Here is a 25,632-nt window from a genome sequence, read left to right as displayed (position 1 = left end):
GGGCCGGCGCGCGGGGGAGGGGCGGGGGGGCGGGCGCGTCCACCTGCGCGCGCCGGGGCCCGGGGCGCATGGAGCAGCGCTCGGCGCCGCAGCCAACGCCGTCACCAACAACGCCGCCGCCGCTGCCGCCGCTGCCGCCGCCGGGCGGGCGGGGGGACCCCCGGCCCCTGGCGGCCGCCTCCCGCGCGGGTCCGGCGTCGAGGTGAGTCCCGGCGGCGGGAGCGGACGAAGGGGGGCGCGAGGCGGGCGGGGGCGCGGAGGAGGGGGCGGCGGGGGAGGAGGAGGAGGAGGAGAAGAAGGAATAGGAGGAGGAGGAGGGGGCTGCGTGCGGCCCGGGGCCGGGGGGTGCAGGGCACGCGGGACGCCGGCGGCCGCGGTCCCCCGCGCGGGTGGCATCGGGCGGCCCTGCAGCCGTAGGCCCCGCGCCGAGCGGGGCACCGGGAGCGGCCCGGCGGCGCTGCCCGCGATCGGAGCCGCCGCATTGTCTGCGCCGCGCTCCGGCCCCGCGGTCGCGGGCGGCGGTCGCCGTCTCCCGGCCCCGGAGCGGCCCGGCCCTGCCCTGCGCCGCGAGCGGCCTCGGCTCCGCGCGCTGGGCTTTGGGGCGGCCGGGTACGGCCGGGGAGCACAAAGGCTCCGCCGCGGGTGGGGAGCAGCCGGGCCGGGCTGCGGCAGCGGCCGTTGTCGCATCGCTTCTCCCGAACGCGTCTGACAAAAGGAGCGGAGCCGCGAGCGGATAACAATTATGTAAGCCCGTAGTAGGGTTTGATGTGTGTCAAGTCTGCTCAATAAATCAGCCCGCTCGGTGAATAAATCTGCCACGCGCCAACGCTCTATTATTTTATTTCGTTTCCTTTTGAAGGGATGGAGGCGGCCGTGCCCGGGATGCTGCGGCCGGGCAGGGGCAGCGCGGGGACCGCCGCCGGGCCGGGCGGTGATGGAGCTGAGCGGTGGCGGCGGCCCGTACGGAGCTGCGCCGATGGGGCTCCACTCGTGGCGGCGGGGCCGATGAATAATTATTTCGCAAAAGCTCCGAGCGAGGGAAGAAAGCAAGCCTTGCCGGCCCGCGCAGCGTGCGGTACCTTTGTGAGGGGAAAGGCGGGGAAAGGCGGCCGGCCCCGGCGCTGCCCGGCTCGGCCAAATGAATGGAGCCGAACGGGACCCGGCCTGCCCGTCCCTGTGCTGCGCTGCGGGGCCCAGGGGCTTCCCTCCCTCTCCTTTTCTTCTTGTTTGCTGTCGCCTTTTGGAGCAGGGGCTCCCGCTGCCCGTAGGACGGTCGGTTCTGAGTGGTGAAGGTTTCTCTGGGGTATAAAGGAAGGAGAAGGCCACGGTCGTTCTGTTGTAGCTGAGCGCGGTCAGCAGTGTGGTGTGTGGGGCATGTGGTGGGTCCTCCTTTTCGCTGATGCTTGGTGAGGCTTTTTTCTTTCTGCTTTTGGAAAATGGGGTGTGGGATGCAGAACCAGGAGGGAGAAAGTGTCCCCACACAAAGCCCGTGTGGGCTGGCACCCAGCGGCAGGGCAGGAAAGCAGCGGTGCTCCTCCATTGCATTGAGGTGAAAGCAGCCATGGGCCCTCTGTGCTCATTGCCCTGAGCGACGAATGGTCCCTGTAAACTTTATGCGCTGCTGCAAGCAAATGGAAAGTGGTTTTGTGAAATAATCCATCTCAGAGGGAAGAGTTGTGTGCACGCCAGAGCTCGCCCTTGTCCTGTGCAGTGCTGCAGATGTTGCTTCTGTGCTTGGCCCTGAGAGCAGCAAAGTGAATGTGGAACACCGTAAGATTACAATTGCTTCTCAGAATTGCTTCTTCATTGTTGATCTGTGAAGTAATTATATATATATATATATATATATATACTTGGAGAATTAGGAGCAAAATAATATCAGTGAAATCCACCTGTTACATGCAAGGTGCTGCGCTCTCACCTGTCAGCAGGTTGTGCTTTCTGTTGGTGCTGCATCTCTGCGCTTCCAGCCCCACTGGAGCAAGTTCTGTGCCCATCTCTGTGTGTTCTGCCAGGTACTGGCTTTGTGGCAGAGCCGGCAGTGAGCCAACATGCTGCCCTGAGCATTGCCTGTCCCAGCAAAGGGCTGACCCTGCCACAGGGGTCAGACTCCAGGTGCCTTCACTGTGCTGGCACTGCTCGTTGTTGTATATTGAGGCTGTTGTTACACTGAGTGTGCTGGAGGCTGTGAGATGGTTTGAGCATCTGCACTTGGGCATGGCTTCTTTCTGCAGGGTGCATGAGCTCAGGACGAGCTGCCCGGCTGTTGGTGCCCAGTGTTGGCTTTGTGGTTCTGCAGCCGTGGACGTGCAGAGATTTGGAATCCGGCGGAGCTGAGCTGCAGGAGAGGTGGTGCTGGGAGCTGCCGTGTGCAGAGCAGCACTGATCCCTGCTCCGTAATGAAGGCTCCATGCGGGCGGATGGAGGGTGGCTTTGGTGCGGCAGCGCCGGGTGGATTTTGTTTGCAGTTCAGGGGAATAGCATGTAATCTGTGTAATGCTGCTTTTGTGTGCATCTCTTGCAAATTGACGTCTGGGGAATGGCACGAAGCAAAGGCTCTAGACCAGCAGGTCTCCGATGTTTTTGTAGCAGAACCTTTTTATTCAAAGCAGGTGTCACGGAGATCTTTCGTTCCAGGCTTTCTTTCATCCCTGGTGTTTGCTAGCTCATGTTAAAACTTTAAATCTCGACAATTCCTCGTTTGCGGGTGTTCCTGTATCCCTCCCAGGCGGGCGATGCAGCGGCCCTGAGCTGGGGCTGTGTCTGTGGGACTGTGGCAGCCCTGCACAGCACGGCTCAGCCCTGAGCCTGGGCAGAGCCCTGACCCTCAGCTGGTAGGAGGGGTTGGTGCTGCAGCGCAAGCTCACCCTGCAGTCCTGCTTGGTTTAACAAAGCTCTGGCAACTCTTCTTACAAATGCCCAAATTTGTGATATATCCAAGCTCTTGTCTGGATAGTCTCCCATGATAGAAAATTCTGCTGGCAATTTCCATTCATTGATCATGTTTGTCTCATTTGTATTTTTTCTTTTTTTTTTTTAATAATTTTTGTGCTGTGCATTAAGAACGTGGGTGGATGTGAGGTTCCTGGTGGGTCCTTTCCAGTTATTCCTCTGTTGTCCTTCAGTATGACCGTGGTATGTCGGTCTGAAAGGCCTGGTGCTGCTCACCTGCTCCATACACCAGACCCTTTCCAACACCTTTCTGAACGGTCGTTGCCATTACCGAGGTCATTGTGTCAGCAGGTGGCTCAGCTCACTCATCCCTCAGTGCACAGCCCAGTGCATGCTTCTGCTTCCCTGGACCGCGTGGACCGGCTGCTGATTCCCAGCAGGGCAGTGGCTGTGTGCGTGGCACGTAGCTTTGGGGTTGTTGGTGTTCAGCTTTCTGGCTGGATGAGGGGCTTTGGTGCTGAGCTGTAGTGCTGGAGAACTGCGTGTAGGCAGGAGGGGCCCCATGGATTTTGTTCTCTGCACAATGTGCCAGTGAATGGCTCGGGCCTTTGATGGAGAAGAGAAGCTGAGGCTTTATGGAAAAGCCTGTTTATTGGCATTAATTATTTTTTATTAGTTACAGCATCCATAGTCCATTGGCAGTAGAAGAGCCCAGAGTAAGAACATTAAATCTTCAGAAGTTTTTCAAAGCTTGCATTTTTCATAAGAAGCTTGTGAAGCTTCAAATCTAAAGCTTCCAAAGCCTTTTTTTTTTTTTTTAACTTTTTTTTTTCTTTTTTTTTTTTACTTTCTTCAAAAGTGCCACTGAAGCTCTTTTTAATTTTTAGCATTTTGGCTGAAGCTATACGTTTATATATATAAAATAATAACACTTTCCCATCCATTGCATCAGGATTCTCACGTTGTGTGAGCAGGTTGGCGCGGTGGATTGCCATGCCTTAATGTGGAGAGGTGGGTAGAAATTTGGGAAGGGCAGCAGGGGAAGCGTGCCGTTCACCGCCGTCGTTCAGTTCGTGTTGAAGCAAACACAAATCTCGTGTTCCCGCTGCCTCTGCGGGGAGTGCTGGCGGTGATTTCCCATGGTTTGTTTATATCTATCCGAGGATGCCCACTATATCAAAACCACCTGTCCATGTCGCAGCTTGTCCTAGATTCCCTGTGCGTGTGATGTATTGCTTCTGAAACACGTCAGGTAGGCGCTGCCAGCTTGCGCAGCAGTACGTGGGCTGATGTGGGCAGTGCTGGGGCATTGGACCCTCGCTGGCCCCTGGGGCTGGAAGTAGAGCTGGAGCAGTTGGGTGATCCGTGGAGACGCCGTCAGCTGGAACCTCCTGCAGGAAAATAATTTGTCCTAACCCAGTAACCTTCGCTCGCTTAATTGTCGTATTTGTCTGGTTAGCTTATCGCTTGATGGGCAGTATGTGCTGCAGCAAAAACGCTTTTCTTTATTGTGCCTGCTCCTTTCCTTAATGTGAACTAATTCCTTGCCAGGTTCTGTCTCCATTTGAGCTGCCCTGTCCCCGTGTTAGCAGTTAACACACAGCCTTTTTGCACTGTGCTTTCAGGTAGTCAGTGGTCTGAAGGAATATATTTCTGGGTTGACTTGAACAGAATGATTGAGAATGTACTGCTGCAGTGGGCAGCCCCGCGTTGGATGTAGGTTCCCCATGGGCTCAGTGTTGGTGTGCAGGTGCAGAAGCTGTGCCAGCTTTGGGATGTGGTGCTTTGTGGCCTCTGTGTGCAGGTCTGTTCTTAGGCACTGTGTGAGTAGGGTAGCTGTGGACTGTGGTTACCACTGTACGAGGGATGGATGGAATTATTGATTTCTGATTAACGCCTTCAGCAAGCATGGTATCCCAGTCCCTCTATCAGGTTTTTTCTCATTCGTAACATCTGTCCTCCCTCCCTCATTTACAACACTCACCTCTGCATGTACAACCTGTGTGCTCAGATTTCCTCTGGCCAAATGCTGGGTGAGTGCCATCCCCTAAAAGTTGGCTTGGGGTGAATTTGAAGGGGCCATAGGTTCACTTCCAACCTCGGCAGCTGGCTGTGGTGCTGGGAACGAGCAGAGGAACGACACAGTTGTTCCCTTGGGTTGAACCCAGCCCTCAGCACTGTCGTCTGGGGAGTGGATGCCAGTGGCCGCTCAGTGCTGGGGTGTTGTACTGTGTGGTGTGGCCATGGTGCGGGGTGCTCCTCTTCTTTCCTTGCTGTCTGACGTGTCCCCGCATCTCTCTGTCAAGCAACTTCTGTGTGCTTCATGGTAATGGGAGTCAAAAGAATTTGTTTGATGTTATTTATTCAAATCTGGAAAGGATGGTTGTGCAAAGACCAAAGAAAAATGGTTTTAGTCTGACAAATGCCAAGGGTTTTTTGTTTTGTTTTTAAAGCCCAAACAAACCCATTGGGATCCTTGGCTGGGCACATAATAGCATGAAATAGACCATTTCTTTCATTCCGCTCCTTAAAAATCTAATTCTTTATGCATTTAAAGTGGGAGTTGAGGCAAAAACAGAGTTTAGCTCTGTTGACCTATATTTATGAGAAGAGAATGCTTGCTAACTACTACAAGAAAATGCGTAGCACTGTTTGCGTACTCCAATAAAATGAATACTCGTACTAAAATTGCTTTTGGGATTCTTCATCTCCTTATGACACACTCGAGCCCTTTCCTTCCAGAATCAGTGTGCTTGTGCTGTCCATACCACCTGTGTGGGAACTTCCCATCCGCAGCCACGAAGCACCAGTGAGGAACAAGGAGCTCAGAATGAGCAAGGAGCAGAGGTGGCAGCGATAACGTCCCTGGTTTCAGGGTGTGAAGGCAGACCTTTGTTTATATGTATTTTGAAAAATTCAGCTATTTTTATAGTGTTCAATTTAATGGTGATCATGCTGCTTCTTGCATAACTGCGGCACAGATGTTATTTTTTGTAATGTTGCCTGGCTTATTTAAAAGGGAAAGGGAGGAAGGGAATTTATGCTCTTTGGAGATGAATATGTGGAGCCCATTAGTTACAAAAAGTGTGAAGAGCTTGTTACAGCTGAAACTAGCACATCTCTGAAAAGCTGATCTGCCGAGCAGAGCTCTTCAGATAGAGAAGGAGTGTTGTGTCTTCTGGAGTTGTTGTACGTGTTGTCAGGTAGCCTGAAACCAGACCTCACTGAAGTATTTACACTTGTTGTTTGGAATCATAGAGCCATAGAATGGCTTGGGTTGGAAGGGACCTCAAAGATCATCTAGTGCCAAGTCCTGTGGTGGGCAGGGCTGCCGACTGCTGGATAAAGCAGCAGATCAGGCTGCCCAGGGCCCCAGCCAGTTTGACCTTGACCTGCACTACATTCCACAGGCAGCAAGAAATTAGGTGCAGCCCTCCAGTGTCCTGGTGGAATAGGCAAGGGAATGTCAGGGAGACTCGTTTTGCCCTTTTTAATGACATTAAAGTTAAAAAAAAAAGAAAAAAAAAGAAAAAAAAAGAAAAAAAAAGAAATGCAAATAAGCGTGGGTGAAAGTGGTAAATGTTGTATTTATATTTAATGGCGTTGAATTAATAAGCAAGCTCCTGGTGTTTGGGGTCAGCGCAGTGCTGCTGCTCCATGGCCCACCTCTTGGGGCCGTGTCAGGGAGCCAGCCAGCCCAGGGAGAAACAGACATGGCATGGCAGAGGAGTGGAATGAGTTATTTAACAACCCTTGCGAGCAGAACAGGTGAACAGTTATAAAAACTGTATGGAGGGAAACCTGATGAGGGTATTTTGGATGGCTTTTGCCCAGAGGAGCATGTTCCTGTTGGGTTTTTGTTTGGGTGGTGTTGTCCCATTGGCCAGAGGTGCAGCAGGGATGTGGGGCTGGGGCTGGCTCTGAGGGGCAGTGCCGCGCAGGTGAAGAATCTGGGCCCAAAGCAGAAGGCTCGTGCTGATGCAAGCTGTGTTTACTTTTGAAAATTCAGTTTATTAAACTCAAGGCTGCAGAACTCTGGGGATCAGTGATGCTGTCTGAACATCACCTTATGCACCGCACAAGCAATTTTTCAAAATTACTTTTTTAATTAAAAGTTGTATCGGTTTAATGTGAGTTAAAGGAAAGTTCACAGGCTTAGCAGTGTCTGAAACATGCTGCAGGTTTGGGAAGAACCTTCTCCTACTTCTCTGAGTTTATCCAAAACAGCAAATGTGTGCACGAAGAGAGCAGAATCTCCTGTGCTGTGCATCCGAGGAGATGCAGCATGGAGGTGTTCATTGATTACCAGTCAGGCTGTGTTCTGATATGCTCTGCCATAGCTGCACAGAGCTGAATTGGAATATGGATATAAGGAAAACAAGAAGGGCTTGAGGTGTGGCAGAGGAAAGTCAATGCAGGAGTTATTTAAATGTCAGCTGCCTGGAAGAGATCTGCTCCAAAGCTGCACGGGGAAGTCAGGTCTGGGACGTCATACTTGAGTGCAAGGAATAGGGAAGGCTGCTCAGCACGGGGCTGCCTGTGTAGGGAATGGATCAGGGAAGAGGAAGGCACAAAGATGCTGCCGGCTCAAAATTATGTCTGGCAATTAGTTTTGAGCAATTAATCAGAGAAGCACATGGCTTCTGGACATAGGAAGATGGTGGTTGTAGTTAGTGGGCGATCTAATCCATCTGAAGTGTTATTCATCAGTGCAGGCAGTTGTCAGGGACGAGCGATGCTCATCACTGGTCTGTTTATTGCATTCATAATACAGCACGTTGTTTTCTGAATGTATCTGCAGTGAGCACAGGACTCCTGGAGTTTGAATTTCATTGGCTAGATAAAGCCAGGAGGCCCAAGTTATAATTACGTGGTGTTTGTCAACGTCAAGTAGGTTTCAGTTTGCAGGGAGCTTGATTCTGAAATCAGTGTTTGGAGATGAATAGCCTTCTTCTGAATCTCTTTGCCATCCCTGGTGTCGCCATGCACCCATCATATGTGCTCAGCAGTCACCTCATGTTGGTCTTTTGGTCCTGTTGGCCACATAGCAGCAGTGCCACACACTGGGTCACAAAGTCCTGGGCTGTGCAGACAGCTTCCCAACTAACTGGTGTGGTGAGAGGGCTGCTTCTCTGCCATCTCACTGAACACACATCGACATGTAGAATTGCATTTGTTTGTATCGGTCGTACACTGTGGTCTCGTGCCACGCTGAGAGCAAACGTGCATTTATTAAAAGCCATCACAGCCGTTGCAGATGCTTTGCTCCTGCAGAGAGGACGAGCGAACAAACAACCCGTGACGAGCGTTATTTGCAGCATTCAATGCTCAGCTGAGTGTGCAGCAGAAGAGCCCATTTCCACCAGGAGGTGATTGGTTGGCTAGAGGTTAGGCTGAGCTGTGCAGGACAGTGTTTGACAAGCAAGCAGGACAGAAGATGGGTCTGGACTTGTGCTTTGAAGCAGTGAACATACACAAGTTTGCATTTCATATGCAAAGTGTTACTGCGACCATGCTGGCCGCAGGCCCCTTCTGTAAGGGTGTGTGGCCCCAGTACAGCTTCAGCTGAAGCCTTTTGGACCAGCCAACTGTTGGGCTCTTGAATAAAGCAGACCCTGCACATTTTGCATTGCATCTTCTTAAGTGCTGAAAAAAAAGGCCATGTTTGAAGTTTTGTGAGCAGCAAAATGACATAGAGGAACTATCACACTTAATTAAGAAGTTCTTGCTATTCTTCCAAAGCTTTCTGTTCCAGTAAAAGGTAGAGAGATCTTTCTGAGCATTATTGCTGGTGAGAACTGATTTCCTGTATAAAAAAAAAAAAAAAAGAAAAGCCCATTTTTGCAGTTTCTTTTAAAGGCACCTGGGGAGCCAGTTGAACCTAAACTCAGATGGAGCAGAGATATGAGGAACAGTTTCTCTAGCACTTGAACTAGACATTTCTTGAAGGGGATCCTTCCAAGGGTTGGTCTGGGTTGACTGTGGGTGGTATCCAAATCCTCAGATGCGACTGGAAGTTGGATTGAAAATGAGGGGAAAGAACAAGGAGACGAATCCAGAGGGGAACGTAGAATTAATGCTTACAGGAAGGAAGACACTGTGTCTTCTCCCTTAAGCTCACCTGAAAGAAGTGTACTGTCCTCCTTGTGGACTTGTTCTTCTCCTGGTCTCTCCACCTTCTTGTCTCTGTCTCCAGTTTCAAAGGCAGTGTCCCATGCAGGTGATTTTGCTTCTGGTGTCTGAGTTCATATAGAGGATGAGATGGAAACGAGGCAAACTTGGTTCTAACGGTTCTCTTCTAATTCTGCCACATAATGGAGATGAGCAGTGCTTACATAATGTTATCCTGGGATGCTAATAGATTTAATAACCCAGAAAGGTGGGAAGAGGTTCAGAATTATCTATTAGAACTGCATCTAACTAACAAAGTTTATGGGAAGCTCATCTCTTCAAAAGAGGCTCAGGTGGTAGACACAAGACTTCTGCATGTGTGCGGAGGAGAAAACAAGATAAAGTTGTCTGTCCTAACCAGCATAAATCTCCCTTTAAAATAAGTTCTTGGTTGCTGTTAGATTATGCCAGTTTTACATGGGCTTCTAGTTAAGCTCTTGTAAAAATGTAAACAACACAGACTTCATCTGATTATTTTTCTCCAAATGCAGATACATACTGTTCTTAGGGATTATAACAGTGTATGTGCCCAGTGAAAACAATCAGTTCATTAATGCTGTTTTGTTAGCCCTTGCCCCCCTCTTGCCATGGTGATAAGGGACCTTAATTAGATCCCAGAACAAATGCTGGTGAGTTCCACAAAAACAAGGAACGTTGGAGAGGGTGGAGAAATACCGAGATGTTGTTAGCAGATGTATGCAAAGAGCTGTATCCTGCAGAGGAGAGGCTGCGTTGTATCGAAAACATTGGTTTTCTCTCCCGGGAGCAGAGCGTGCGCTGGTAGGCTGTGAGCATCTGCGGACGGTACGTGGAATTGGCATTGGCAGCCTGGTGCATGTCAGATCGAGCTCCAAGGTGTGGGCACCTGTCCATGTGCCGAGGAGAGCACTGCTGGCGGAGCGATAGTCAGGAATTAAAAATACATCCTCTGTGTCCTCTGGGCGCTGGTGATGTTCCCTGATGGGAGGTGGCCACATGGCTGGGCTGACTCACATGCCCCACTGTGCAAGGAGAAGTGTCTGTGTGGGAGGGAGGAGGAGAATGGCAGCGCTCGTGAGCACGGTGTGTAAATGGGAGGGGGAATTACGATGCAGAACGGCAGAAAGGGACGTTGGCAAACGCTAGTTCAGAAAGAGAGAGGCAGCTCTCTGCTTGGAGCAAATCTCCATGTGAATTCAAAACAGCAAGCACACAAACACAAGCGTTAAAAAAAACTCAAGTGCTGCATTTTTCAGTAAGAAATGTTAGGATCTTCTGCTTATTTTCCGACTGTTGGGTGATCAGGTTGTGCATTCAGGACTTTCTCCGCAGCCATTCGAGGTGGAATATTAACTCTCAGTTAGAATCTCGGTGTTTTATTAACTGCATTTTGACTCTGAAACATGGAGACTGTGGTTGTCAGCTCTCACCCTTCTGTCTGTGGTCACGTATCTACATGCTGCCTATCTAATCGTGTGTCATTCCTTGCAACTTCCTCTACCAGAAACGAAGATCAAGTTGTCTCTTGAGTCTATCGCAGGGAGTATGGTTTCCAAGACATAAGATAGTTTTCTCTAGGCATAGTATTTATGTATTTCTTGTATCAGATTTTCTCTATTGCACTACACACATCTCAGTGCATAGAGGAAGATGTTTCAAGTGAGATTTGTTGCATTGTGAGACAAAAGGCAACCATATTGTCAAGGACTGTCAGGCCTTACAATTCCAGAATAGGCTCTCCATCCAGCCAAGTGAGTCGGGAACTTTTAAATATGAAAAAAAGTGTAATTCCTTTCATTTTAAAAATACACAACGTGTAACTTTCTGGGAAGCATGCATCAAACTGCTAACATGCAAGTAAATGCATCAAAGGGAGACTCCAGGTAAGATGCTACGTGGTCTGTGGCCTTGGGGTGCAGGGGCTCAGTGCCACACGTTGTTTTTCCTGCAGTGTGTGCAGGAAAGAGAAGCTGTTTGGAGGTTAGCCGGGCGGTTGGTTGTGTGGGCACAGGCTGTACGATAAAAGAAACCATCGATTCTCATCTTCCACTGTTTTTGTATGTTGCTAATAATCATATCCAGGACTTTCATTGGAGGCTAAGAAAATCTCATGTCCAATTCTTGCTGTCTTTTCAAAATCCTGGAGATACATCTTTATTTTTTTTCCATGTTTACCTAGAGAACATGATAGCTTTCGGTATCCAGGACTATCTAGTATTAGCTTGTATCTTGCAAGAACAGAAAACGGGCTTTTTATTGGAGTAGAATGGAAAATGAGGTTGTTCTATTTAAATCTTTCTGTTTCCCTTCACAAGGAGAGGTATAAGATTAAGTAGTATAAGATTAAACAAGAAGACTTTATTATGGTGTAGAGACAACTTCATGGAAAGGAGGTTCAGATAAAAACATACAGCATGCTTACAGTTAGAATAGCATTACAAAGTAAGATGTAAGGGTAGATGGTGGGAAGAGCCTTGAGTAGTCAGGTGGGTGGGCTGAAGGAATGTGGACAGGTCAGCAGCAGAACCACTGCCTGCTGCGGGATGGGAGCTCAACATGAATTGTGAAATGCATTTCCCTTCTCCAGAAACTTGTAGTCCTCCAAACCAATGTCAGGTAAATGTTACTGCAGAATCAGAATGAAGAAATGCTGAGTTAATATTGTTGCAGGTTATGGCATCATAAGCAGTAAATACCCTTAAGACCAGCACTTTGCAGAAGGTGCCCTCAGGAGCTGTGGATCTGAGTGTCTGTGGGAGCCTGGTTCCCACAGAACTCGATGGGAAGCTTCGTGGGTCTGGGTCAGTGCTACAAGTGCTACAGGTGAAGCATGAGGATGATGGGGCCAAAATAACTGGGTTGGAAGTGGTCTTTAGCAGTGTTAAAGCTGTGTGGATTGCCTCTGTGTTATAAGGACAAGGTGCAACATCTAGTTGTTCTGGGGAGGAAGGCAGAGAATAAGTCTGTTTTATGTTTTAACACTCATTAGAACTCTTATATTCTGTAATTTCAAAGGAATAAGGTGAATGTCTGCATTGTTAATCCACTGTAAGTTAGCAAAACTGGTGCTTTGTCATGCAATGTTTTGATGTTCAATTTCAAATCATTCCTAAGAGTGTGAAGCAAAGGTATAGTTGTAAAAAGAAAGCCCACGATGAGTGCACCTTGGAAGTGCACCTCTCCTGTGTGTTTGGGTACGGTGCTCTTACAGTGATGGCTTGAATGATGGAAAGCTGTGCTGCACGCCAAAACCTTCATTTGAAACAGTGCTCGGCACTGATCTGTGTTATTGCACAAAATCCATGGTTCACCTCGCTGAGGACGTTCATCCCCATAATGGGCTGATAGCACAGGACACCCACATGCTGGTATCCAAACGGGTGGAAAGAGGTCATGAATTCAGTGACTGGCTGGGTGGAAGCTGCTCTTGGATTGCTGGCGGGCTCCATGAGAGTGGGAAATGCCAACATGCAAAGCACATTCTTCCCCATGGCGCCTGCCTTGCTGCTGCTGTCCTTGTCTGTGTGTGGAAGTCACAGTGGCTTCCTGGGAGCCTCCACTTTCATCCTTAGTCTGGTTTCCACCTACTTCTGTTAATGATTGTGGAGATGAGCTCCTACTGCCAAGTTTGATTAACCTGTGCATGTTGGGAAGCCAGAACAAACCTGGTAGGACTGCAAAGCACAGGGACCCTGCCTGAACCCCATGACTTCATTGGCAGTGCTCCAAGAGCTGGGCTGCTCACAGGTCTCTCATGGAAAGATACTGGGTTTGCAGGGTATGAGACATCATGGAGACGTGATGATTGTTTTTCTAGCTCAAAGCAGGGGTCAGTTATCTTCCCTGCAGGCAGCTGGCTGTATACATGGGCAGGTATTTTGATGAGGGGTGGCTGCTCCAGCACTGCCCTCCAGCTGCAGCAAGCAGTGCAGTGTAGCTATGGGTCACACTGCTTAGTGTGTCACAGGAACAGGCTGTACTTGCACAACTGCCATCAAACTGATGAAACTGCACCCTTGCAGAGCAGGAGGGCGAGCTGCTGGACATGGCCTTACAGGCTGGGAGTTGGGGAAGTTGTTCCCAGCCCTGCAGGGCCACATCCCTGCCTGCTGCGCATGCTGCAGAATGTAGCCATTCGTGCACTCCATAATGTGCATTATGGCCCTGCTCTTGTTATGCAGCCACATGGTGCTCATTGTTAGCTTCAGCAAATAGTCAGACCAGTAAACTGTTCAAGGAATTAAATTGGCCAAAAGTGGTGGTGTGAAAGGGGGGAGGAGGGAATAAAAGTGAGAAAGCTTTGTAAAAAGTTTGATTGTAAGCAGTTTATAAGCAGATGTTGGGAGTGTGAGTTTTACTTGGTGTTCTCTGGAAACTTTCTAGTCTGCTTTTCTCTGTTCATGATGATCACAACACTACTTCCACGTCTGCCACCAACAATCTCCTGTGCACTTTGCTTTATAAAAATTCTTTTTGTGACCTGTACAGATTTAACCAGGAAACATCACAGGTCTGTGTGACTAAATGCTCATCCTTTTTAGCCATGGTGTCTGTTGAAGTGGGGGCTGTGGCTCTGTTGTGTTTAACACCCTTTAATGACCCTTTGGATCCCTTTCTGCAGAAAGTAGAATGGGGTGAAGGAAGCCCATGGCCCAGAGCTGTAGGCATGGTGCAGTGCGGGCAGCACGAGGCACAGAGCTCAGTGTTCCAGCAGAAATGCTCACACGGTCCCATAGTGCCATCCCATGGCTTCCCATAGCTGCTGGGCCCTTCACCTGCTCCTCTCACACTGGGGGTTCCTCCTCCCCCACCCAAGGAAGGCTAAGTGTGGCTTGCCGATAGATAGGCACTTCACTTGCTAAACTGTGTAGTTGAGCTGAAACGAAGGGCTGGTTGGTCATCCTTGCCAAAGTGAGAATGTTTCTGGCATGTAGGGGCTGGGACAGGGCCTCTCGTGGAGGTGTTTCTGGGAAACACAGTCTCATTGCAGCCAGCCCTGTGAGCCAGGAGAATGGTGAAGGAGAATCCCATTCCTGACAGCTTGGGTGCAGCAGAGATTGACCTTATCCCCAGATTTACTGGTTAAATTTGACTTGAGTCTTTCCCTTCTTCCTAAGCTCCCCATTATGTTTTTAAATGCATGTATTCTGTACTCTTCCTGTCCTAAAGCTGCATAGCATTGCTGTATATATACGATGCCGTCTGACACTTGCCATTTCTTTCTCTGCATATGACCTCTGGAACAATTCCAAAGCTCTGGAAAAGAATGAGATTTTCAGTAATGGCTACAGGCATTAAGGGCGCAAATACCACAGAGTATCTATGGGATTTATGCTCCTAACTTGCTGTAAGTGCATTTGAAAGTCACATCCAAAATGGACCATTTAGAACAAGATGTGTTGTTAATGTTTTTTTCCTAAAGCAGAAGTGTGGTATAAGTGAACAGGAGAATATAAGTCGATTTAAAATACTATTTTTGCAAAAGAGATTTTAAATACATAATTACTACAAACAACTGAATCTTGGAGAGCTTTTCCAGTCAGGGTTGGAGCTTGGTCTGCCGATAGTCATCCCACCTGGGAGAAACCAAGGGCCTAAGCTTTCAGGGCAGAACTTTTCTACTCAATTGTTAATCAAGAATTTTATATGTATTCCTACTGAGACAAGAAAATATCCCCAGTTTCCAAGAAATGTTCTAGTACACTGATTGTTAAATGTAAATGAGACCCTGTCATTAAAATCCATAGATTCACAGTGCTAAATGACAAATTGCATTTACCACATTGCTTAATACACCACTCTTTTATTTTAATGTCTTGGAGGTGTGTTACTGCTCGGCAGTGTCTCCTGAGCTTTGCAGGGTTCCAGCTCTGGTTTCTCCCTCCACCATTGGCAGCTTGCTTTCTGCTGGCCGCTGGATCTCCTGGACGATGGAGACTGGCTGTGGCTGTGTGTTCAGGTTCCTCTCTGCCTTTCCTGCCGGGCACCCAAACCATTCTCTCTGATCCACCATGCATTCCGAAACCGCACCGTTCTGCCCTCCTTCCTTCTTGGTGCCTGACCAAATTTCAGCACTGTATCTCTATTACAATGCTATGCTCGTTTCTGAAGCCTCTCTTCTGAAGGAAGGTTATTCCTTTGGGGATGATTTTCAGCTTTTTGCCATGTCTGAGCTGCTGGTCCATGGAATCCCTTTGTATGGATGGTGCGAGGCTCTCCTATTAGCAATTGTAGTTACATATTTAAACATATTTCACATAAGTAATTATGCTTTATGGCCTGTAGCCAGACTGACTAATTCTTCTTCCTAGAAGCTCCAGAAAAATCTACATACGTAGAACTTGGTGAAAACTTCCCTTCAGCTCCTCCGCGGCGTTTCCCTGTGGCAAGGCTGTGCTGAGCAAATCCAGGTGGCTCCTGGCAGGCACATCTCACACCAAGCACTCCGTCCACCTCTGCAGCCTTCAGGCTGCCTGCATGCTGGGCTGGGGGCTTGTTTGGTGCAGGTGGAGCCCCGCACAGCGCTGCAGACACCAGCCCTGCTGCACAGGTGCTGCTTAAGGCATGGGGCTGTGGTGCCAAGCTCTCCCTTGGCATGGGTAAGGTGCAGAACTCATGGGAGGTCACAGGGGATTTCTCAGATCTTTTACATCTTGCTATCCTAAGTTAGGTTTAAAATGTGTAGCCATTAAGCAGTAAAAGCAACACGTGCAGCTGCAGAGGTCGATTTAACTGGTAGAGCAGCACAAAAGTACACAAAGGACCTATGTAACAAAACCTAATGGGCTTTAGCTTGAGGGCTACCAGAACCCACATCTTCCAGATTCTGCTATTGCTACGTTTCTACAGTTCAACTCTATTTACTTATTGCAATTGAAGCACAATATGTGTACCTATTTAGCCTTTGAGTTTCTCTTCTAACTCCCTCCGTATTAAGCAAGATGCAGCATTATTATTAAACTGTTCTTGAGGCTAAATATTGCGAATGCCATTTGTGTCTGCATTTATTAGCAAAGTGGGAAGGGGGAGAAGGGCTAGCTCGTCTGGTTTGCTTGACTTGCATCAAAGATAACTTTGTAAGGGCAAGAGCTTTCAATAAGGGTTTGAAATTGCAGAATGAAAAGGTTCTGGAAATGATTGTAAAAATCAGACTGAAATCACTCTGAGAATTGTGGATGGTTTTTTTTTTTTGTTTTTTTTTTTTTTCTTTTTTTTTTTGCATTGAAATTGGCGTTGCAGTGTAATGAAGACAGTCAGAAATAACCCCTGACGCCCACACAGGGTATATATAGAGACTGTATTTACTCTGCTGTGCAAGCATCTACTGCAAGATGGCACATTAAAATGTGAACAAAACAGCACATCCACGCTCCTGGATGCCGCAGTGCTGTTACAATCTGATAAACAGTTTGAGTGAGGCGTGCGTGCTGTGTGCATGCATTATCTCCTGTAACGCTCCGTGCTGCTGCTCGGCGGCCACCAGCTTTGTGTCTGTGCAGGCTGGGGCTGCCCTCCCTCGTCTCCCTGGGGATTGCTGCACGTTGGCCAAGGCCGGTGGCTTGCTGTGCAGCGCTCCGATTTCCCCACTTCCCATCTTTTTGCACTGGGTGTTCCCCTTGTGCGTGATGGGTTGTGATGGGTATTTGGCAGGGCATGGCATCCTCAGTTTACGTGGTTCTTGATGGTGCTGGTTTGCTCTCCAGCAGCAGTATTTCGTTGGCACGTTCTGTTCTCTGTTAGGTTTAATCTTTCTCTTTTTCAGCATGATGTTTTTTCTAGTCTTTGTAGATATTTGTATGACCTTCAGTATGCGTGGTAATCTCTTAATTCAGTTTGTGCCCAGTGGTATGGTGGTTGAGATGTTAGCTTGTAGAGACTCATCTTGAAGGATATACTAACTCTAAATACATCAATGTATTGAATTTGGGAAGTAAGGATAAGCCCATTTGTAAGTGGCCAGCCTCTTCCTGCCCCTGGGCCACTTCACCTCAACAATGTCATATTGCCTACGTTAGCAGGTGGTAATTTAGCTTGAAAAGCTCTTAGAACATCCTGCAGTGAACATTTTTACATTCAAGTGGATGCTGGCTTTCACATTTCCATATTTCTGTATACTTCTGCAAGAAGCGTGTTGTGGAATTTTTGCATCTGAAGTTAATTACTGGCACTTAGGACGTTTTCAGGTAAGTAATCACAAGAAAAGATTTCAGCACGGGCACCCGGTGCTGTGGCTGAGCTGTGCAGAGCTCACTGGGGTGCAGGGGCAGACCAGGCAGCAGGGCATGGTGTGGGCTTTGCAGGGGCTTGGCTGGGTTCTTTGGTTTTAGGCAGTCAAAGCTTTCTGGTCAGCAGAGAGCTTTTATCTGCTGTGCAGCTGGTTTGGGGGATGCAGACCCATGGCCTCCAGTTTTTGAGTTCTTGCTCTAATTAAAAGGCGTATTCCTGATAAACATAGTTATGGCGCAGAGGAAGAAAAATGTATCTGGCTAGTTTTGGCAGCTGGTTGTTTTTGCAAAGGAACATCATCACCTTCCAAACTCATGCTTTGTAAGAATGCTTTTTTACCTCCTAGTGTTGTGAGTAGCATTTAAAGTAAGCAATACTGAGAGAAGACCATCAGAGTCCTTGTATTTCTCCCAATATTCTGGTGAAGGTATCTGTATAAGTACATTCAGAGAGTTTTTCCTACTTCCTACAGATTTTCACACACAGCTGCAGTGGAGAACAAAGGTTTCATATTGGAAAAAGTGTTATTCCTGAATTCTTAGGGCAAAAGTGGGACAGACGTAAATTAACTTATATTAACGTATGTAAATTAACTTTTAAGTCCCTTAAATTATAATAGACTTGAAAAAGGCAATTTGCCTTTTATTTTATAATCTCATCCAGATACTGTTATGCGCTATAGCCAATAACATTAAATGATTGTATTCATGATGTGTTTTTCATCAATAATGAGCTCTGGGCACGGTGACTTAGAGAGAGAAGTGCAGGAGGGCAGCAGAGATTGGGCATCTGCTCTGAGCTTGGCTGCAAGGAGAATAAAACAGCCCAAGGCAGGCAGGAGAGCCCAGCAGGAGCTTCAGGGGGATGCAGCAGCTCTGGGAGGGCCAGAGGATTTGGGAGGACTCTGGGCATGGCTTTGGTCTCTGGCCGTTGTTGTTTCAGAGGAAGCAGGGAAGCTCAGCAGCCAAGGTGGATTTCCATCGCCGGCTCCCCTCTGTGTTGTTACAAGCATTTACAGAACATATGGTGTGCAAGAAGCACCCTTTCTCGGTGAGATCCCAGCAAATTCTCAGCATATCAGGGTGAGTTACTTTTAGAGCGTCTCTTAACTCTTCAATCGCTGGATTTCCATCCCCTAGCATTACAGGAAAGCATATGGTTCTTTCCCCCCAGCAGTGTTGTGGTTGGTTTTTTGCTTTTTTCTGCTTTGTTTTGTGCGTGTGGTTGGTTTTTCTTTTTCTTCTTTTTCAGTTTCATTGGTTTGTTGGTTTTTCTTTTTCCTTTTTCCAGAGTAAGGCAGAGGGAAAATACTGAATTCTACTGCTGATCATTGGTCAGCTGGCCTTTGGGGGCTGACATTATTTTCCCTTCACTAAACTTTTGCACGCATTTAAATGATGGACCCCTCAGATGTTGGGTTATGTGCAGGCTGGGCTCCGACCATTCTGTGCACTGGGGAATTGCTTTAGCCCTTCATGGCCAGCAGTACCTGCCTCAGAGTGCTTTCTGCCTAACCTCTATTTTACACTTCCTCTCAAAGTGAGGCTTCACAGCCCATTTCTGACTTTTTATTCCTGGAGATGTTGTGCCAAACATAAATATTTCATGTTAGATTTACACGTCTTCCTTATCGTTGGACAGCTCTGCGTAATAAATAAGAAGATAGAAAAATAGGTGCTGCAGTCACTTGTTAGACAGAACTCACATTTTAACGGTCTAAAGTCTAGAGTCTAAAGACAAGTATTTTCTAGTCTAAGTCTGTTTAAAAAATAATAAGTCTCAAGACATTGATTAAGTGAGAATGATGAAATTGAAGCCTGTTATTATAAGTATAAACTGGCATAAAATCTGCACAATAAGTTTTTTTCAAAATGTTCCTAAACCTTAAAAACAGTCAATAGGCATGTTTTGGGTTTCGTTTCCTTGATTGTTTCGAGTCACTTCTTGGTATCTCCAGCCTACACATGTGGATGGGATCAGCGATCAACAATTGCAAGGCATAATATTATCTAGTTTTTTTTCATAAGCAATAAAATATGTGCATTATTAGCAGTGTGATTGCTTTGGAATGTGGCATGAAGTAGATCTCAAATTATCCTGGGGCTTTGATTTCTCGGTGCCGTATTTCAGACTTGAACAGAGCTCCAGCACTAGGGTTTGTATTCATATGGAAGTACAGCAGTGAGCATAATGGAGTATATCACGTTATGTCTGTCACAGCAATTAAAAGCTGTGGTTTGATTTTATTTTTTTACCTTCCTGACAAAAACGTATTGATCTGATTTTCAAATATTGAATGATTTTTTGTCGTCTTTTCTTAATTTTGTTTCATTTCTGACTGCTCTTTATCCCGAGGTATTTCCATATCCCATAAATGTTGGGACCTGTGGCATTTTTTCCACCTCAACACGTAGCACATGCATATGGCTGGCACACAGCGGTCCTATGTCTTGTTGGAGGTGAGATGGCTTTTCCTGGTGTCTCTTTCCTGGTGGCTGTGATCCATGCCGTGGAGCCAGAGGGTGCTTGGGAGCTTGGCTTTTCCAGGCTGCCACTTTGGCAAAGCCTTCTGAATAGATCTATGCTGTCTATGCTAACTCAGTGTATGAAGATAGATCTTCTTGCATCCCATTAGGGTTTTTTTTGGTTGTTTTTTTCTTTCTTTCTTTTTTTTTTTTTTTTAACTACCAGAGGAAGATAATGCTGCCAGCTGTCTTGGAGATGAGATAGGTAGATAGTTAGTGTATATGTAATGTTCTTTTCCCTCCCCCGGCCTTCCTTTCAGAAATACTTGAACATAGCTGGAGTCTGCAGCTCATTCTTAAGGATAAATTTACCCAAGACTGAAATACAGCTTCCTCTGAGGTGAATCAAAGTGGTTGTTACAGTTTGATTCAGTACCAAGGCTGGAGACTGTCATCTGGGGTTGCAGTCTCAACACTGCTAAGCAAAAAAATATGTATATATGTATATATTGTTATGTGAAGTAATTAAGTATTCTGGAGCCCTGAGCTTCTGCTCTCAGTGCCAGCTTCAGCCACGATCCCTCAGATTTGCCTCATTTTCTTTAGCTGACAGTGATGATGTTCATTCTCAGTGTTGACATTATAGACAGTAAGTCAAGCAAGTTGGTAGCGTGTCTGCAATGGTTGAAGTTCTTAAAGGATAACAAAACAGATGCTGAAAATACAGCATGGAGACTATCTGCAGCCCATCATCTTGTAGATTGGTGTTAATTATTCTGCAGTTGAGAAAATCTGAGGAAAATGTGTGCTTCCTTGCACTGTATATGAATCCAGGGTACATATGCAAAGTCCAGAAGTGACTTTGGCTATGTGTAGTTGAGAGCAGAGGGCTCATGGCACGGCTTCTGCTTGTCCCCAAAATGGAATCTTTGTAAAGCTCATGGCCTGGAATCGTGGTTTGTTGAGCATTTGCTTTCTGGCACAGCCACCAGATCGCAGGCAGAAACACATCACCTCCACAAGCAGGAGCACAGCGTGTCACTGCCAGGTACGGGCGGGCAGCTCGTGCTCCCCGGCATCCCATCATGTCCTGCTGCTCCCCCGGAGCACTCAGTGCTGGCTGCTCACAGGTGCCGTCTGCTGTGGTTGTCGGAGCGCCGGACGTCACACGATAGCTGGAGACCTGACTGTGGTTTCCTTCTTGGAGATATTGTTAATTAAATTTTTTATGAAGGAGCTAAGGCACACCAGCAGTGATCTCCTTTCAAGCAGAAATGTAGCAGGCAGTTCCCAAAGAGACCTCATCTGCTCTCTTCTCTATGAAAATCAATTAGTGTTATGAATGTGTGATAGCTTCTTAAAAAAATCTGTCATGACGGAGAAGGCTTTACACCTTAGAAGAGTAAAGGGAGGGATGTCTCTGGCTCCTCCTTCCTTCCCTCTTCCTTCCCCATTCTGCCGCTCAGCATTGCCACAGATGGGCATCCGCTTGGACTGCCTTTTTTGCTCAGGTTCTTCAAATTTTTGACTTCTGAAAATTATTTTATAATGGAAAAACAAGCCGAGAGTTGTTTTGCTGGGTAATGACGACTTACAAACCAAGAAATCTGTATTTTGCTACTTATTATTTAAGCAGCGTTTCTGGGTATGGGACTTGTTGGGCAAATTCTTGTCTGGTATTTAGGAACTAGCACTTACTATTGGGTGACCCAAGGTGTGTGCTGTACAGGTGGCATCACCATCGCTGTGTCCATTTGTGCTCCTAATTAAGAGCTTTTTCATTCTGTTCTCGTTGCTGGCTGTATGTTTGTTGTTGAATTCCCTACCCAAACTCCAGTGCTGATTTTTTTCTCACACCACATTTCTGTCTCTGCCGAGCTGCAGACTAAAGAAAAATGTTGTACTTATGTGCTAAAATGCTTAATAGCTGTGTACCGCTTATAGACAAAAGATCGTTTTCTCAGCATGACAGTGTTACTGGAGTAAATGACTTCAACCAATCAAAAAGGTAATGCTTGGAGTGTATATTTTTGCCAAAACCTTTATTTTCCATTGTTGCTGATACAGTATTTGAAATCTGGAATATGCTTTCAGGTGATTTATTTTTTATTTTTTAATCAAAATGTATTTAAAAAGAAAAAGAGAACTACTGGTGAAAATACAAAGCTTGCTTTAGAAAGCACCTTCCCAAAAACACAGATCAGAGAGGAGCGGTTTTCCTTTTTACCTGAGATACATAGAAGGAGCAAAATTTGAGTACGTGGTTGTCACTCCTTGCTTTTGTTTGCTGTGTCACAGAAATCCCTTTCTGCCATGCAAAATGTGTGATTGTGCAGCCTGTGACCTTTACAGAAGGCGGTGTTGTTCTCTTCCAATCAGTACTTATGAAATTAGTGCAGATCTTGGCTGCTCCTGGTTGGCATCCAGGAGCAGAGCCATCCCAACAAGCCCCAGATATTGTGGGCTTCCCATCACCTTGCAGAGCTCTTGGAGAAAGAGGCAAAGGAAGACGTGAGTTCTGAGTCCCTCGCTGGCAGCCTGCAGCCCCCAGCTCAGCCTTCCTCTGCACTCCCTTGTAGCATCTCACCTGCAGAGAAGGGGTAACAATTCACGTGTAAGCTAAAGGAGCGTCACAAGGATGAACTGTTATTTGAAAAAAGGTTTTCAAAGTGCTTAGCTGCCTGGGATCTTCCTGATTGCCGTGCTGGGCCTGGCGGGGCTCTGTGCTGTTAGCAGGGCAGGCTGTGGCCATGCCTTGTGCTGAGGGTGCGGCGCTGTGCGGCACGGCAGCAGGGCTGGCAGAGGCAGATCACGTTTAAATTCTCGCATCGTTTTTAAACATTTACATTGAAGCAGAGCATTAATGATCCAGTGGCTGTTCCACACCAGGTTGTGGAGCATTTCAAAGTCCTACAGGCTACTGAATTTTGTATGTAGGCAGGTTGAGCAGATCTTTAATTGAGCTCACAGGAAAAAAAAGGAGCGTGTGGTACAGCTGTGAGAGGGAAACTTTATGCTGTGCTTTGTGTCTGTGGAAAGCAGAGACACAGCGAGCGTTCTCCTCTTTCTGGTGCCGCAGTAGCTGTGCAGGATCCAACTTACACCTTTCTTCACCTATGCCAAGCAGTTTGCAAAGCCAGCTGCGACATGCAGTTTCACCTCTTTCTGAAGTTCATCTTTAAATGTGTTTATTTTTGTGTGGAGGAAGGAGTCGAGTCAAAATATGTGAGACGTGCTCATGCTCTGCAGGCTCCTTGCAGCAGGGTGCATGTGTGGCTGTGCTACCAGGTGCCTGTGGTTTGCTGCTCGGGGGGTGGTAACAGCCCTTACCTTACGCACAGTTGCGTCACTGGAGATGGCTGGAATTACCGCTTGCCTGCAGGCTTTGACGTGATCTTGGGGAGCAGAAAGCAAAAAGGGATCTTTCACTCAATAGTTCTTTACCCTGGAGTTCTCTCATCACCAGCTTGAACCTCCTGCATTTCCCTGGTCCCACTGCAACATCTGCTGGACAAACACCCTTGGGTTGGTGGGCGTCTTACCAAACCCAGACACATGCCAGTAATTTGGTAATGTAATGCTGTCTGGGCTTCTGTATACTTAAAACAACCAGAAGCCTTTCCCAAAAAGCCCTTCAACAGCCACACTGAGATAATATGCTTTGTAAAGAGCATCTCCAGAAATCCTTCAGCTGGTATAGTTTACATCTTGATGGTGTAAACAACCCACTGCTTTGTAGCTTGTGTGTCCCTTCTGTTGGGACAGTATTTGGTAGGTGGCTGGGCACATGTAGCCGGGCGTTGAGCTTGTCAGGAGTGATCCAGATGAGGTTCTGAGCAGTCCTCCTCAGTTTTCAACCTCTTGCTGCACATCAGCCATCTTGTTTACGCAACTCAGATGTTGCAGCAATATGAGGATCGATTCCTGCCTGCCCTGCCAGCGCTGCCAGCAAAGCCCTGCACTGGGGCTGACAAGGCTTTTCCCACTTGTTTTGCATCGCTGCCTGCTTCCATCAAATCTGCGCTGGAAGAGGCAGGGGTCCTGTGATCTCCTAAAGACTGAGCAGCAGAGCATGTACACAGGGGACTGCACTTCTTTACACAAGTGGTCTCTGCTTAGACGCCGTCAGATGTGGAGTCTTTAAACTTGGACTGTTTCTTCATGGAATTCTTTAGGGTTTTAGTAGAGGAAGGAAAAAACCTTCTGTCTTGTGGAGCTCAGTGCTAGACAGCAAAAAGATGCTGTGTTTTAATAAGAAGCTGTTCCCTTTCTTCTTTGCCTCATAGAGTATGCACGTCTCGTGTTGATTGAGCCGTAAGTCTCCTGGGCACCTTTGCAAACACAGCCTTGTTCTGTGGGAATTGCTCTGTGCTTCCTGTCCTCAGCCACTCACCTTGCTCTGCATGATGGAGGCATGGTGAGCAGTGCCTGCCCCGGGCCACAAGCAGCCGTGTGACCACGAGGCACTCTGCACAGTGAGAGATTCATGCTCTGCTGTTTCACACAATCTCAAAGGCAGGACATGCCGTCTCATTTTTGGAAAGCCCAGACTTCCCAGTGCAAAGGTGTTTCTAAGGTGCAGTCATTCATGAGATAGCTGCACTTTGAAATGAGTGCGCCTCAACGTTTCGGGGCTGGTGAAAGCTCCCCAGCCCGGGCTGGGCTCTTTCTGGCCTTCTGAGTGCTTCAGCTTCTTCAGGCTCAGCCTGCAGCACGCTTGGAGCCCCTTAGGTGAGGGGATTGATTTAGTGAATGCTTTCCTTACAGATCTGAGCGCTAGTCCCTTGCTGAGGTTTGTGGGTGCATGGGAGAATGGATTGGAAAATAGAGAGTTGGCGAAAATAGCTTTGGTGTGATGAAAGGTGCTCATTTTGCTGATATACTGGACACTTACAAAACAAAGGATGCTATCCCCAAGTTTCATGGCTCATAATGTAATCTTTTCACCATAGAATTTAATTGCTCCTGTGGTGTTTAATGGGAGTTGTGTGGCTAACTCCCCTGCACTGGGCTTTCATGAACAAGCAGGGGTTAATATGAAAGCAGAGCACACGGCTTTAGAAATAGGGGGAAGCAGAAGCAAATTACGGTGAAAGCTAATTGTTTCTATTTGAAAATTCTTGTGGTGTTTTTCTGTGAACACTTCCATTAAGTGAGCATTAGGTGGGTAGCAAGACTGCTTGCAGAATGCCTCGGCCATGCACACAGGTTCTACTGCGTAGGGCTGCAGAGCTGCCGCTTTGGGCATCCTCTGTCCTGGGGGGGGAGGCTGGGGTGGGCTCCAGGTTTTGGTAAAACAGTGGGGAGGGAACAGCTTTCTAAAAAGGTGGAAGGGAATCCCAGATCCTTCTGTGTTGGCTAGCAGTGGGGTTTCTGCTATGCTGGGGCAGAACTAGGGTGTGGGAAGTAATTCCACTGTATGAGACATAGGCTGGTACCTGTATCAGAACCAGCCTTCCCAATGGCTGTGCTGTCAGTTCTGCAGGCATCGCTGGGGCCTTTTGTGCAACCAGAGTCTGACCCCATCCTGATAAGAAAAGATATTTTCCTGATCACAGCATATGTGGGAGCCACACCTAAGAAATAAGCTCTCAGGAGCAATCAGTTGGGGACATGGGGTCGGCATGCTCTGCCAGCACCCAAATACTGCAATTTTAATAGGATAAGAAGTTGAGTCCCATCAAATTAGCTTGGTATCTGCCATGCACCCGGGCCCCCCTCTCCTCCCTCGTGCACTCAGGTGAATCTGCTAATTAGACTGGAAGTGGAGTGCAGGAGATGCTTCCGTGTCATGCTTCAAACCTTTCATCTGGATTGAGCTGTGGCAGCTGTACTGAGCTCATGAGAGGTAAGAGGGCAGTTGGCAAGGTTTGCAGCAAGAGTGGGAAGAATAAAGCCA

The 25,632-nt window shown here is 47.5% G+C and overlaps 1 protein-coding gene across 3 annotated transcripts in view; it reads left to right on the top strand.

The window, feature by feature from the left end:
- NEXMIF (neurite extension and migration factor) overlaps positions 1-25,632 on the top strand; it is a 121,851-nt gene that overhangs the window by 671 nt on the left and 95,548 nt on the right. The window contains exon 1 of one of the 3 annotated variants that reach the window (XM_042876522.1): positions 148-202. The exons of the other annotated variants lie outside the window; for them this stretch is intronic. The gene's annotated coding sequence lies outside the window, so the exon portion shown is untranslated. Of the gene's footprint in view, positions 1-147; positions 203-25,632 lie in introns of those variants that run through there. 3 annotated transcript variants of the gene reach the window in all.

This window comes from Lagopus leucura, unplaced genomic scaffold, assembly GCF_019238085.1.
Source record: "Lagopus leucura isolate 7727_CA_CO unplaced genomic scaffold, USGS_WTPT01 Super-Scaffold_100016, whole genome shotgun sequence".
Taxonomy (NCBI): domain Eukaryota; kingdom Metazoa; phylum Chordata; class Aves; order Galliformes; family Phasianidae; genus Lagopus; species Lagopus leucura.
The sequence above is the reverse complement of the archived record's forward strand: the minus strand, read 5'-3'. Positions and strand labels throughout refer to the sequence as shown.